A 16774-nucleotide genomic window follows, 5' to 3' on the forward strand; every position below is an offset into this window, starting at 1 on the left:
ATCTCTAAGAGGACCAGACAAGAAATTTGTGTGTGTCTTTGGGTATGTACGTCTCTAAGAGGACTAGACAAGAGATGTGTGAGTGTCTGTGTGTATATACATCTCTAAGAGGACTAGACAAGAGCTATGTGCCTGTATGTCTGCGTGTATATACATCTCTAAAAGGACACGTGGCAGGGGGAAGAAAATGAGGGATGGAGGGAGAGAGGAAATTTAAAATAGAACTGTATTTATTTGAGGGAGAGATCTATCATCAAAACAAAAGAGCAGTAATGAAATATACAGAGCACTTTTAGGTCTGTAGACTAAAATATGTTTGTTTTTTTTTAAAGTCTTCAAACATTGCACCTCATATTCTTATTGAAAAACAAAACAAAACAAAAAAACAAAAGTAATGCATGGTATAGATACAACACAAATTATGGAGTGTCCATGGTGAGAATCCACTGCATTCTTTTTTTCATATATGCAATTCATCATACTGGATTTTGTATAAAACAAAGCAAAATACTTTTTTCACATAAGTTGCATTCAAATGTTTATCTTTTTCCAAGAAAGTTTTGATAATCTGGTGTCAGTGATAGCCTCTGAGTCAGCGCACAGCAAACAAGTTTTTTATTTTGTTACAATACTGAATCTGTAAATTTTAATGCCTCTGAAGAAGAAACTAAACAGAAATCTATCTGAGAAGATACTGATGTGACTTTTATATTGCTCATCTTCCCATTGATAGCATATTGATTATGGCATTAACATCACATAAACAGCAAAGCATTACAATAAAATAATTTTCTCCTTAAGTAAAGCAGTTGATGTTAAAGCTTCATTGTGTGTGTTTCGGTGTGTGTGTGCGTGCATATTTGTGTACCTGTGTGTGTGTGTCTGTGTGTTAACTGTCTTTATGGTTACAAAGTAGATAAAGACTCAGAATACTTGTAATCTTGTAAAACTAGATACAGCGTGTTAAATGTTTATCGTTAGAACATGCCCAGTGGCAGATGGTGGCATGCCATTTTAGAGCCACCTAGAGGCACAAAAATTGTCCCATGTTTTTCATTTTGGCAGACGCACATGCCACTTTGGCAAACTTTAGAAAATAACTAAAAGACTTACACCTTCAAAACAGATTGTATTTATAGAAGGATGTGTGCAGTTCAACAGGGGTGGTGCTGTAGAGGGATTTCAGAATCAATACAATCAAACGTATAGTTCAGTTGGCATAAAACTTGGGCTATGAAATTAGCTAAACTGCTTTACTGTGTATCTGCTCTACTTATAGCATTGTAATGAATCCCGAGTAATTATTTTTGGAGCAGTATTAAAATAAATTTCCATGAATTTATTTATTCAAAATAATTTATTTTAAATATAAATGAAAGGTCAAATTTCATAGAATACTCAATTCTCGGTGACAGGATTGCTTTTCAACTATTCATGTTTTACTTGCGTACATTGATACTTAGAGAATTTAATAACCACTCCATTTTAAATCTAAATGTGAATATAACTTTTAAAAGTCAGTACAGTCATCAGATTTCTATATAACTTTCTAAATGCATACCTCCCCTTTCCACATTTTTGAAAGCAATGTCTTCATGTGACTTATCTGTATCTTTTTTTCTAGCTCTCTTATTTTTAATTAGAGTAACAAACTAAATATTTACTTAAGAGCGACACTTTGAAACTTCTGGAATTGGCATGACCTTTAATGTCACCCAGGAGAAGCAGGGAGAGGCTACATTTGGTTAACAAATATTATCTAATGAGTTAAAAATTCAGATGGCTTATCTAAGGAAAATGCAAACTTTAAAGGATCAGAGAGCCAGTAATTTAGGTTTTGAGGATAACACAGTATCTATGACAATTACTCAAGTCACCATCATTGCAGTGTAAAAGTGGACACAAATAACACATAAATGAACGGGCATGGCTCTGTGATTTCCTGCTGTCTTTTTGCTTCTTGGATCCATAAATGGCTTTCCTTCCCCCAAGCCTGGCTTGTCCAGGTAGGCACTAGATTTTCGTGACCCCTAATTAAAACTCACTACTTCTCTGACTTCTTCCTTCTATACCTGTTAGGTGCCTAATTGGCTAAATGGTGAGGTTAGATGAGGAAGGAGTGAAAGAAAAGCTTAAAAGCTTTAACCTGAATTTTAATCACTTTCTATTATAAAAGTAATAAAATATGCTGCAGTAAATTTAGGCATTATGGAAACACATAAAGGGGAAAATAAAGATAGGAGTAACTATTGCTATCATTTATGGAAAATTTGCAAAATAAGATTTCAATTTTGATCCCATAGCACTTGAGATATATACATATACACACACACACACACACACACACACACACACACACATATATATGTTAGTTGTTCATTTGTCATCCTATGGCCTACCTTCTCATGTACTTAAATGTCTGTTCACATTATGAACATAATGTTCATAAGCATTAAGTTCACATTTAAATGCTTATTAAATGTTTACATATTTCTGTCTTTGTTAAATAATTAAACCTATTGTATATTTTACTAAGCAGCAGTCACTGTTCTGGACATTGAAGACACAGCAACAGATAAGACAGGTAGATTCCTTTTCTTGTGGATCTTACACTGTAATTGTGGAAAAAAACAAAGAGAAAAACCATATGATAAGATAAACTTGGCTTATCAAAGTGCAGTGCTCATAGTAAAACTGGCTAATACGGTAAAGACTAAAAGATGTGACAGGGTGTCTATATGTCTATTATTTTGCTTTTAATATCTTATAATTTTAAAAATTGCTTATATAACATGTAATAAAGACCTTGTTACATAAATATATGTGAGCACTTCGAACAATATCCTCTAAGTAAATTCCTGGTAATGGAATGGCTAGGTGGAAACATATGCTTATTTTTAAAGACAATAGATGTTATCAAATATCAACTGAAAGAGTTGTAACAATTTAAGCTTTCACTAACAGATTATAAGATTGTTCACAAATCATTATCTACCAGGTAGCAGGCTATGTGCCCTCAAATACTATGTGAAGTGAATTTGAGCAAGTTATTGAGGTTGGTCTTATTTTCATTTTATAAATGAACATGAGATCAAGGAGGTTAAACAAAATATTCAAAGCAACATGGCAGTTATGGTAGCCACAGAGGTGTAAGAGTCTAAGTGCACCCCACTTATGTGTTGTGCATTAGTATTTCGGGGGAACATCAGATTATTGTGGAGACTTCACTGAACCAAAGGAAGTATTAGGGAAAAGCCTGTTTAGCCTAGTGCAGAGACCAATTTCCAAAAAGGGATGTTCAGGGATACACACACCGTACAGAAGGACGGACTTGTTCCATATGTAGATGTGCTAAAAGCTAGCAATAAATGAATGTTCTGTTTCTATATTGCTCAAAGTTGAGCCTGGACATTGAGAAATAAATGAAAGGAACATCTTCACAATACGGGTAACTCTTACTAAGACAGTCAATTATGAGAAACAAAGTAAACTTCGAGACCTAGAAAAAGTAAGGAAATTTTTATTTACTTTTGGATGATGCTTAATTGTTAGATTCCTGACCATAATTTACTCATTTCCATCAAGTGTAGGATCTAATTTACCTAAAACTACCACAATAATCTGATTCCTTGCACAGGGTAACTGGTTCAGGCATCTGGGTTAATTTAATCAGACTGAGGTCTCAGACTTGTTTTTTTTTTTTTTGCCTCTGGAGGAGGGACACTGTGTTTAAATGAATGAACAGACCCTGGGGCAGATGGCAGTAATTTTGTGCTCACCAGTGGAACCATACTAAAAATGACACTGAACCACAGCAGTAGCAAGACAGGGAAAAACATAATAACTACTGAATAGTTAAAATAATCTATTAGCTAGCAGAGCAAAGCAAACCTAAACTTAGGTTTTCTGTTGAATACAACAAAAGAAATTCTAACTGGCAGACCTACTGTGTACATAGCAATGTCACATACATAATTGACACTGAAGTTATCTATAACAATCTAATTAATAATTCTTATAATAAATGGATGACTGATCTGATTGCTAGTGTAGACTTGCTATCTTTGACATGAGGTTTTAAATTTTAACTACACCTTTTCCATCTGGGCGTTAATGTCTTTCTCCTACTAATTCTACTTATGTAGAAATCAAGAAATGAAAGGAAGGTGCTATTTCTTAAGAACAGTTTTCTTTGGTAAGACTAAATATTTAAAATATTTGTCTGCAGTGAGCTGAGATTGTGCCACTGCACTCCAGCCTGGGCAACAGAGAGAGACTCCGTCTCAAAAAAAAAAAAAAAAAAAAAAAAAAAAAAAAAAATTGTCTACACTTTCTCTTTGAAACCAAATTTAGCTTGGGTTGTCTTGTAAATTTCTTTTCTAGTCCGTCACACTTATAAGCTAAGTATTGGTGTAAAGCGAAGGAAGGCATTAGTCTTATTTAATGTACGGCCAAACTGACAGCCATTAAGATCATTTGCTCTGCTACACAATGTTTATGTCAAATCCATGAGTGAGACTGTGTCTTTTACAAGCAAGCTGAGAACTATCAGATGTAGAGTTTGTTATTATGAGTAGCCCCAAAATACGAGGTATATTTTGTAATGTTCATGCTGAAATACACATTTTTTCTAGTATTATTAAAATTTGATACATTTTGGTAAGATATGGATCCTAATGGCTACTTACTACACTGCATGACAATTGCTGGGAAAAAATACTGGAATTGCCATGTAGATGGATAAGAAATCATATGACTGCAAATATAATTAATTATACAGCTTATTTATAATATAATGCATAGAGCTGTGTATTATACCTTGGGATCACTGAGAAGTGAAACACAAGTTTTTCTATACAATTTCAATCATAAAAACACCTAAGTAGATAATCGAATGGACCTACATGTTGCTTTTCATTTGTTTTGTTTTAGTTTTTAAAGTAAGGAAAGTAGGAAATTTTCAGTGCTACTTTCTATCACTATCCGTAACACAACATGTATGAAACATAGAAAAGTATTAATAAGATAAATAGGCATATAATAAGGAATTTCGCTTTTAGATTTTATTCAAATACAGGTGATATCACAACAAAATGTTCCAATAAATTTGGTCTTTTATAAAAATTCACTATACACACATGCATACACATACACACACGGTTCTATATTTATACAGAACTAGGAACTGCTACCGCTGAATTTTTGACTCGAAATATAGTTTTAAGGGTTTTTTTTTAAATACTGTTTAAGTATTCAAATTGTGTTTACATATTTATGCTTACTGTTCGTCAAGGATAGACTGGTTGGCTTAAAACCCTAAGCAATGATACTCATTAAATATGGCAACAAGAGTGACCTAAAACCAGTTTTATATTACATTTAATGCAATCTCTCTTTAATGACTTCTATAATACTGCCAAAACAGTTCATTCCATTTTGGAAAATTCCAGTTATATTTCTGCAATAAAATTATTTTTCTTGAAAATTCCTGAAGTCATATAAGTAAAAGAGTCTTTAGCACTGGTATATCGATAGGCTGAGAGCTGCCATATACTGACCCCTACCCTTGTTTCTTTCTTCACAGCAGGCTATGACCTGTTAAGTTAAAAAACCAGCCAGTTCCAAACTCAAATTCACATCCATTTAAAAAATATATATATATATCCCAAATAAGCAGAATTTTAGTCAGTAGCATCCTTCTGTCTTCTCAAGAAACTACACTCAACGTCTGCTACCATAAATAATAAGTCCGGGTACTATAAAGTCCCTCAGCTGCTGCTGCCCTTTGGATCCAGCTCTCTGACCCAATGACTCTCCACTGCGCTGCATAGTGACATCACTTAGATACTGAAGTACACTTTCTGTTGCCAATCCCTCTCTCTGGGCATTTTCTTTCCCTCCCCTTTTGTGGATAGTAGCCCTGGTGCCTTCAGTCTCTGAGCAGTCTCATGATGTGAGGGACTGGTCTCAATGCACACTTGTTGAGGAGTCTCTCAAATAAAATTTGTATGTGCTACTGCCACCTTGTGGTCATCAATTTTTCCTTGATTGACTCCCAAATCTCTTGAACCCCCTAGAAGCATGCACTGGCATATAAATTTATTAGCAATTATTAGTATTCTAGTGACTGTTAACCTGTACCCTGATTAAGTCTCTGAAATGTCTTTTCTCCTCTATGTAATGACCCTTCATATAGTTTGGGATATAGCTATCATATTTCTTCTTTTATTTCCACAACAAATAAGATAATGACTACAACGCTTTCACATATGGCAGAGTTTTATGCACATCTTTTTGGCTATCATCTATGCATAAATATTGCTTTGTCAAAAAACCCTTTCAGAGTGCCGCCAAAGACTGAACACTTTCCTATGGTTTTGGTTTTCCGGTATGGTGAAAGCTGGGACTTTTAATGTATAATTCCACTAATCGTTATGTATAATGCCAACACCAAAGTAGATACTAACATCTACGAAACACAACACTTTGTATATTTGGTCAGTATTCTTTGTTGGCATTTAGGAAATTTAGAGTTTAGATTATCAATAGTGATCAACACTATCACAACAAAAGGGGAGACCCCTTGATGAAGTAACACCTGAAAAAGGCTTGGGGCAAATCATCTAATAACTCCCAGGTATGAGAGAGAAGAAGATGGAGCTAGGAAACATCAATAGAAAAACTATGAGAAACTTAGGGGATGTGGGGAGAGGACAATGGAGCGTTGTTATTTACTACATTTTAGGAGTTCAGAACATGCCACTCTGGTATATTGACTATTTTGAGTGAAAAGCACCCTAATTTCATTTTGTTTCTTAAAATTAGGAGACGGAATTCTCATCTAAAAGATGCCCTCCCTATACTAGAAGGAAAGTTTATCTTTTTATCATCAGGGATGGCAAGTTGAGCCCAAGAACAATCTGTACAAATAAACATTGTTAGACTAACCCTTGTCTTTCTGGCCCCTTCTCCACAAAATTAAGTCTCCATGTCCAAGCTCCTTTGCCTTTTCATAATTCACTACTCTTCAGCCAATTCAGTTTATACATGTTCAACTCTGTCTTTAATTTGCTTACGAAGGCTCCTGTGTCATTGAGAACTTGTATTAAATAAATTTGCATGCTTTTCTCCTGTTGATCTATCTTAATGCCAATTTAATATTCAGGCCCAGTCGAAAAAGCTGAAGAGGGTAGAGGTAATGTTTCACCTCCCCCTTATGATATAAAGCTCCATTTTTGCAAGATGAAACAAGTTCTGAAGATTGTGGTGATGGTTGCACAACAGTGTGAATATGTTTAATACCCGTGAACCATATATTACAATGAATAACTTGATACATTTTATGTTGTGTATATTTTGCCACAATAAAAAATGAGTGAAAAGGAACTGTGAGGAACTAACAGAAATTGATTGGACCCTGGTTGAATTTTTGGAGACAGAGTGAGTTGCAGTCAAGCAGAAAAATTCATGTATGTAGAAAAGGCATAAAATAACATAAATGAATGTGTATATTTTCTTTTCTCACTCTAATAATCTGTGGGGAGATCCTTCCCACTCTGCGTTACACTATGTGGCTGAAAAAATGGTGAGTTTGGGTCAGCATGGTCAGTTGGCTAATATAGGGGGATTCTGTAATTACCCCTGACAGAGAACAGATAACAGTTGGTTTCAAAACTGGTCCCTGGAGTTTCTTCCTACCTCATCCTAGCAGAACGAAACTTTCCTAATTACAAGCAAGGAATACCCCACTTGCAAAGAGGAATGGCAGAAGGTGAGGTCAAGGAGTTTTCTGTGAAGGCAGGATTGTCCATTGAGAATGAACTATTAAGATGAGTGGTAATTAAGCCAATGGAATTCTGCTTAGAGTCAATTATCTTCCCCCCCCACCCTTTTTTTTTTTTGAGATGGAGTCTCGCTTTGTCACCCAGGCTGGACTGTAGTGGCATGATCCTGGCTCACTGTAACCTCCACCTCCCAGGTTCAAGCAATTCTCCTGCCTCAGCCTCCTGAGTAGCTGGGACAACAGGTGCATGCCACCATGCTCAGCTACTTTTTGTATTTTTAGTAGAGATGGGGTTTCACTGTGTTAGCCAGGATGGTTTTGATCTCCTAACCTAATGATCTGTCCACCTTGACCTCCCAAAGTACTGAGATTACAGACATGAGCCACCATGCCTGGCCAACCCTCCTCCCTTTAACCTTACCAAGAAGGGCACAGCCTAGGCTTTAGCCAATCATACCTAGGTCCTTATTAAATTACTAGGAATATGAGGTAACACAGTAATATCTGAGTAAGGTAATGTTTATAAAAGGAATATACAAAATTGAAATTCCTATACTATGCAAACATAAATTCATAGATTAAAAGGACATAAATGCTAAATAAGCATTACATATGTTTTAAAAGATAAAGTCATTGGCAACAAAAAGCTGTGGCATGTAGTCACAAAGAGAACTAACGGGAAATATTGAATATGAAAAATGCAATAGCAAAAGAAAAAGTGTTTCTAAGTAAGTTGACTAATAATATGGCACAGCCAAAGAATAAATTCCTGACTTGAAGTGCCAGATATAAAGACATCAGGATGATGCCCACTCTCACCATTCCAAATCAACATGGTATTGGAAGTCCTTGCCAGATAAATCAGGAAAGAGAAAGAAACAAATGGCATCCAAATAGGAAAAGAAGAAGTAAAATAACTTCTCTTTGCAGATGATATAATTCTATACCTAGAAAACCCTAAAGATTATGCCAAAAGGCTCCTGGAACTAACAAATGACTTCAGTAAAGTTTCAGGATGCAAAACTCAATGTAAAAATCAGCAACATTTCTATACACCAATAACATTCAAACCGAGAGCCAAGTCAAATAAACAAACACATTCCCCCACTCTCCCACCGCACGCACCTAGGAATATATCTAACCAAGTAAGTGAAGATCTCTAGAAGAAGAACTATAAAACACTGGTGAAAGAAATCATAGATGACACAAATGAATGGAAAAACATTCTATGCTAATGAATTGGAAGAATCAGTATCATAAAGATGGCCTTACTACCCAAAGTATCTATAGATTCAATATTATTTATACCAAACTACCAATATCATTTTTCACAGAATTAGAAAAACTATTCTAAAATTCATGTGGGACAAAAAAAAAAAAAAAAAGAGACCTAATAGCCAAAGCAATCCTAAGCAAAAAGAACAAAGTCACAGACATCATGTTACCTGACTTCAAACTATACTATAGAGCTATAGTAACCAAAACAGCATGGATTGGTACAAAAACAGACACTTAGACCAATGGAACAGAATACAGAACCCAGAAATAAAGCAGCATACCTATAGCCATCTGATTTTCAACAGTCAACACAAACATGCAAAGAGAAGAGGACTCCATATTCAATAAACGGTTTTGGGATAGCTGGCTAGCCATATGCAGAAGAATGAAACTGAACCTTTCACCATATACAAAAATACAGCATACAAAATACACCATATAAATACACCATACAAATGTGTCATACAAAAATTCACCCTACAAAATACACCAAATATACCATACAAAATACAGCATAGAAAAATATGCCATACAAAATACACCTTACAAAATACAGCATACAAAAATTCACCCACCATACAAAAATTGTATATGGTGAACTTTTCACCATACACAGAAGTTAACACAAGATGGATTAAGACCACAAACTAGAAGAAAACCTGGGAAATACCATTCTGGACTTTGGCCTTGGGAAAAAAATGTATGACTATTCCATCGAAAGAAACTGCAACAAAAATAAAAATTTTGAAACCAAATTAAGCTAAAGAGCTACTGCACAGCAAAGGAAACTATCAACAGTAGAAACAGACAATCTACAGAATGAGAGAAGATATTCACAAAGAATACATTTGACAAAGGTCTAATATCCAGAATGTGGAAAGAACTTAAAAATGCAACCAACAAAAAATAAATGACCATTCAAAAGTGGGCACAGGACATGAACAGGCACTTCTCAAAAGACATACTAGTGACCAATAAACATATAAAAAATGCTCAACATCACTAATCAGAGAAATACAAATCCAAACTTCAATGAGATACCATCTCACACCAATCAGAATGTCTATTATTAAAAATTCTAAAAATAACAGATGCTGGCAAGGCTGTAGAGAAAGGGGAATGTGTATACACTGTTGGTGGGAATGGAAATTAGTTGAGCCACTGTGGAAATCTTAGATATCTGGCAAGAACTTCAAACAGAAATACCATTTGACCCAGCAATCCCATTGCTGGGCATATTTCAACAAAAATTAAATCGTTTTACAAAAAAACACAAGCACTCATGTTCACTGAAGCACTATTAACAATAGCAAAGACATGGAATCAATTTGGGTGCTGATTGCTGGTGGATTAGATAAAGAAAATGTGATACATACACACCATGGGATACTACCCAGTCATAAAGAATGAAAACATGTATTTTGCAGCACTATGGACGCAGCAGGAGGCCATTATCCTAAGACAATTAACACAGGAACAGAAAACCAAATACCACACGTTCACACTTACTTCTTTCTTTCTTTATTTTGAGACGGAGTCTCACTCTGTCGCTCAGGCTGGAGTGCAGTGGCGCCATCTCGGCTCACTGCAAGCTCTGCCTCCTGGGTTCACGCCATTCTCCTGCCTCAGCCTCCCGAGTAGCTGGGACTACAGGCACCCGCCACCACACCCGGCTTATTTTTTGTATTTTTTTGAAAGGGTTGAAAAACCAACTCTTGGGTATTATGCTCACTATCTGGGTGATGGGATGTTCGTATCCCAAACCTCAGCACCACACAATATGCCCAGGTAACAAACCTACACATGTGACCCTGAATTTTAAATAAAAGTTGAAATTGTAAAAAAAAAAAAAACAGAAAATGAGGCATCATAAGGGAATAAATGTGTATAAAATGGGTATCTTTGTATGAATTTGGTACATTTAAAAATTTAAACCTTAATTTTTGCCTCTCCTAATATGAACATATGAATCATTGATAGCAATTTGTATATACAATATAATTTATATAACATTTATACCTAACTTTATGATGAAGAGAGATACAGAGAATTGAGAAATGTAGTTGAAAGAGAAAAATTAAAATAAAATAAGGCATATGATGATGATAATTTGCTGTGAACTGAAGAGCTAGCTTAATTCAATTATCAGCACAAGAGTTGAAAATAGGGTAAAGTGATGAAATTCACCTATCAGAGGCCGTCACGCATGATTTTATTTCTAAATCCAAGGAATGCCATTAACAACTGAGAAATCCCCCCAAACCTGGATGTGGTGTATGGTGTGTGGTGTGTGGATACTACAAGTATCCTTTGATTTTGCTTTATCAATATGTATACCCACAGTGAGCTACTGTAATGAGTATTTTATATTTGCTAATAAAATTTGGACATTAGTTTTTCCGGAACATCACTCAAAATGCAAAAGTAAAATATCATATATTCTAATAAAAACTGGTAAAAGATGAGATATAACATCTCTCTATTAAGAGTCTAAGTCTTTAGTTCCAGTTAAACATTTCTGTTAGCTCTAAAGTATTCTTCTCCTTAGCAATAGTAACAAAGGACAGCAAATTAGTCAGAGATCTGATTCGTTGGATGTTAGTACATTAACCACTATCTACTGCTGCAGCTTTTGAGTTTGAAAATGTTGTAGCTATCCACATTCATTCTTGTCTCTACTGTCACAATTATGTAATTTACTTGCTTAACACTTTTCTTTAAATGGTGTTCGGATAAAATTTAGCACAGTTTGCATCTTAAATAACAGTACACAATGTAGTGCACCTGAAAGTATGTGTCTTTAGTAGAATAATGTTTATTTCAATATTGTTTGAAGGTTAAAAAGCAAGAAACAACCAGCATGTCCATCAATGGGAGAATTGTTGAGTAAAATCTTAATACTACCTAGGCAATATAAATCATAAACATTATATATTATGCATACATTAATATGAAGGGATACATACATGTAATTTTAGAAATGAAAATGGCAATAATTGAATTATATGTAGTTTGATTCCATTTTTATTTTCTTTAAAAAGGGAAAAGAAAGAGAAGAACCCTATATATTTTTTTAAAAAATACAAGACCAGAGTAAAAGTTGTGGTAGGATATACACCAAAATATTTTTGGAAACTTCAGTGGAGGGAGGATAAATTATAATCATTTTCTTATATACTTCTGCATTGCTCGATATGTTACAATGAACATGTGCTACCTAAAAAAAGAAGATCAACTTTATGACATAGCGAATATAATGTGCATGGGTTGCATAGCACAGAAAGAAAAAGCTTTTCAGATGTAACAACTACTGGCACCATTGAAAAAGGAAAGCTATTTCATCCTGATCTTTTTCATGTATGTATTTGGTATCGAGTGATTTTTTCAGTTTTTAAAGGTAGGAGGCAAAGACACTGGAGAAGAGAAAACTAGATAACCTTCAAATGTTTGGGAGCTGCTATGAGAGCATACTCTTTAAAAAATTCACTCTTTGTGGAATTTAATAACATCCATTTCACAAACCACGGAGTTTTCCTATCTCACAAATCAATTTCATTCTATTATGTCGGTGAATTAGTTTCTTTTCGTGAATTGGTTGTTCCACTTTAACTGTTGGCCTTCTAATAAAAGGGAAAGACATGTATTAGGAGTATAGAAAATAGCCAGGATAATAGCCCAGTAATACTACTTACTTATTACCTAACCTCTTCTTTTCAGATTTCCCCATGCCTCAGTGACCACAAGCATTGAATTAGCTATGACAAGTCTATCCAAGTCTATCCACGGCCCCTGTTCTTTCAAGAAGTGGTTTGCTTCGGGTACAATAATGATCCACTCTAATGAGACTGTCACCCATGTGCCTGTAATCTCATGCAGAGACTTGGAAATCCAAGCCAGGTATAATCACTCTTCTTACATTTAAGACATATGAAAATTGATTCTAATGGTCCCTTAAATTTTTTTCTTTTCTTACAAAATGATGATCAATATGCAGCTGTAAAAAGATAAGTCAAAAGGAAATAAATGCCCTCCATTAATATTTGTTTGTATAATTAAAATAGAATCAAGTTTTACACTTGTATATTGGAGTACTCATATATATTAGTGTGTATAAATATGTATGACCTATAGATATACACACATACACATAAAGAGAAAGAGATGCCTTACAAGCATGACATTGCTTAAACAGTATTTTTTCAAAATTCAAATGCTGTATTTTCATATACAGCTTGTAAATTATGATATATATAAATTTTGGCTTCAAACAGGTCTTATATTTCACTTCTGATACCACTGTTTCATATGTATGCTACATTTCCTGCACTAATATAAGAAATGAAGCAGTGTTAGATTAATAAGTTATTCTAAACTGGAAAAAATGTTTATACATAGACAAAAGGTTAAAAGAGTATAAATACTAGCCTACTTCAACTCATCTTCCTGAAATAATTATTTTAATTCAAATTTATGTGAAATAGATGTCAATATGCATTTATTTTATAAAAATTTAGCATCAGTCATAGATTGAGTCTACAAATGAATGAAAATTATGAAAGTGTTCTCACAGCAATATTTTGTAATTAGGCATGACAGCATTAATAACGCAGTATAGTATGCCCACACATTTATTTTAGCCATATATAGATTCAAAAGAGGTGATACACCTGAGTCAGAACAATAAGAACAACAATAAGTAACATTGGAATACCTTTTGACACCTTAAGAAGTGACTTCATTTCTATCTCATTTTACTGTAAGGATATGATAATTGTTTATTCTACATGAACTTTGATTATGAAATAGATCTTAGAAATATAACTAGTTCACAACAAAGTTCAATAGAGAAATATCAAAGAGAAATGCAGAATTTTTCTCTTTATCTCCCTCTCTTCTAATCTCACTGATCTCTAATTGGTATCATAACATCTGTTTAGGAATAAGCACTTCAAGAGCCTTAGCACTCTTTACTTCTGGAACATGTAACCTTTTCAAGGGTTCAAATTCTAGCTAAAATCAGCCTTTGTTCTTGCCAATACCTTATGTGTTTTCTCAGTACCAACGCTCAGTCCGTATTTCAAATTGCTCATGCTTTCAATTGCTCTTCTAAACTCAGTCTGTTAAAATTATCTATCAAAACCTCTGCATTTTGCAGCATTTGAGTCACACATTGCCAGGATGGTGATCTCTGTTTAAATTTTTTTTCTTCTTTTTTTTGGGGGGGGGGGGGAGATAATCATTTATTTCAAACTTTAATAATAGTCATTAAAGTCGGTCATTTGGGCAATTAATCACATATAACACAATGGAAACACAAGTTTCAGAACACAAGTCCCAAACTTTGCAGTGACAATTAGAACAGAATGGAGAGAGAGAAATAAAATGAGAAATATTGAGAATAAAAATTGGAGAAAACTTGGAGGTGAACTCAATGTGCTGAGAGGAGGAAAGGATGAGTTCAGGTTATTGTCATTGGTAATTGGCTAATGGCGGTATCAACTGAGAAGACTGAGATCAAAGAACAAAGTTTAAGTTTTACCTGAAAACTAATTTCCATAACGTTTTAGAATATAGGCTCTTTATATTTGTCCCTGTACTTTTTAGAGCCTTTGAAAGCTATGTATACATACATCACAGATACTCCATAGATATTGGTTGCATTCATGTACGAATGCCAGGAAATGAACAGGAACTTTGTCATTAATATTATGTTAATCCCGCAGCTGGAATAATATGGATTCATACTTACTAATGTATGGATTTATTCCAGTAATATAAATTTGCACTTGTCCTTTAAACACTTGGTATTAGTCCTGTCCTTTTCTAAGAAAATTTTGCTCTTAATGTTGACATTATCAGAATTGATGAATTGAGAAAATGTGTGAGAATTCACCCATGTTGAAATACTCTGTGAACATTCCTTCATCCTATCCCTGGCAGCCCAATCATATCTTCAAACTTCAACATGTAATGTGTATGTACAAAGCATTATTTTAGGAAGCTATGTTCTTTTGATAACAAATTACTTTCCTTAAGGCTATGTAATCAGTTTCAAATTTAATATGACTTTACAATTTCTTGTCCTTGTAAGGTGGTATTTCTTAACATGTTGCAGTAAAAGAAACTGCATTTTAATGGTATGCTTTATGTACGTGAATATTTTGAGTAATTCACACTTGTCTTGAATCCACAAAAATTTTAGTGATAATATGTCCTTAAAAAATTATTTTATCCCAATAAACAGCTTTCTGGTAAAACTTAAATTATTTGTGCAGAATACTGTCTATGAAAATAGATCTTTCAGAATCTGGAGATTCTGCTTTTCTAAAACTATGTTTAAATAAAAGGTTCATACATGACTGTAAAATGTGGATGTATATATGTGTTCTGTGTATGTGTTCATGTGTGTATTTATTCACATAATGAAAAAGACAATCTCTATGGAATGCTCTACTTTGAACCCCTGTATTAATTTACTTTGATTCCTCACTTCCATTTCACATATCCTAGCAATGAATTATTTTTATAAATATAAGTTCATTCTAGTATAGAGAATCACCACTATGTCTTAGAAGTATGCTTTAAATTTTAAACTTATCCTTTACGCTAATGCTTCTCATCGATTATAAATAAAATAATTTGTTTTAATTTTCCAAATAAAATTATTATTTCCTATTCTTAAAAACATCATGTAATTCAATAGAAAACAAATAGTCCATTCAAAAATCTTGGCATTGTAAAGAATAACTAATTTTCTTCACCTAGTAATTACAGAAAAATAAGGAAATTTCACACTTGAGGGTTTCAGAGTAGTGAAATATACACATTTTTCTTTTACATTCATTCATTTCAGAATGATAGTGTAGTCTTAAAGACCATAAACCTTTCCAAAGAAAATCTAAGTCAGCTAGCATCCAAAATAATGTCATAAGAATACTTAATTATTAATCCTTAAATATTAAGGAAAAAGGTGTGAAAAAGAATCTAAAGAAAAATTCAGGATCCATCCTAATAGTCTAAAGCCCAGAACACAGAGTTAAGGTCTCTTAGACCTAAACATTATACAAGAAAATTCTTGTTAGTAAAAACATATTAAGCACACATGAAAAAGAGTGTTTTTCACAGGTTTATAACTTGGCATAAAATACATACTGAAATAAACACACTGGACAAAGAACACAGAACTCACCATCTAAGCCCTGCTTACCTGCTCTAAACCAACAACTATGACAAGCTTCATCTCATCCTCTATGTGCACTATTTATACTTTAAAGACTCGTATCTTTGCACATTTTGTCTTCTTTGTTTTAGCCTCCTGGCAAAAAATGTATGGCACTGTTTATAGTTCAGTTAAAAACGTCACCTCCTAACTTAATCTGTGTTTTATCACAGTCTCTATTACCATTCTAATAACACTTTAAATTACATACAGCTCATTGTGAGTATTTTCTGCCACTCATTGTTCTCCTCCTCCATCTGATCTTCACTTTTCATCACCAGGCACTGGGCACTTACACATTTTTTTATAAAGAAGGTATTTAAACATTGAACTGAATGGAATAAATTGCCAATTTATGGAATCGAGGAGTTCCAGGTATTTAAATCAAGAGCTGCAGAGGCAGTAAGGGTCATTCACTAGTGTCAAGAAATTGACTCAAGTCACACATATTTCACTGAGAAGCTCGGCAATCTTATGTGCTTCAATTCTCTCAG

This window comes from Piliocolobus tephrosceles, chromosome 11 (genome assembly GCF_002776525.5).
Source record: "Piliocolobus tephrosceles isolate RC106 chromosome 11, ASM277652v3, whole genome shotgun sequence".
Classification (NCBI taxonomy): Eukaryota; Metazoa; Chordata; class Mammalia; order Primates; family Cercopithecidae; genus Piliocolobus; species Piliocolobus tephrosceles.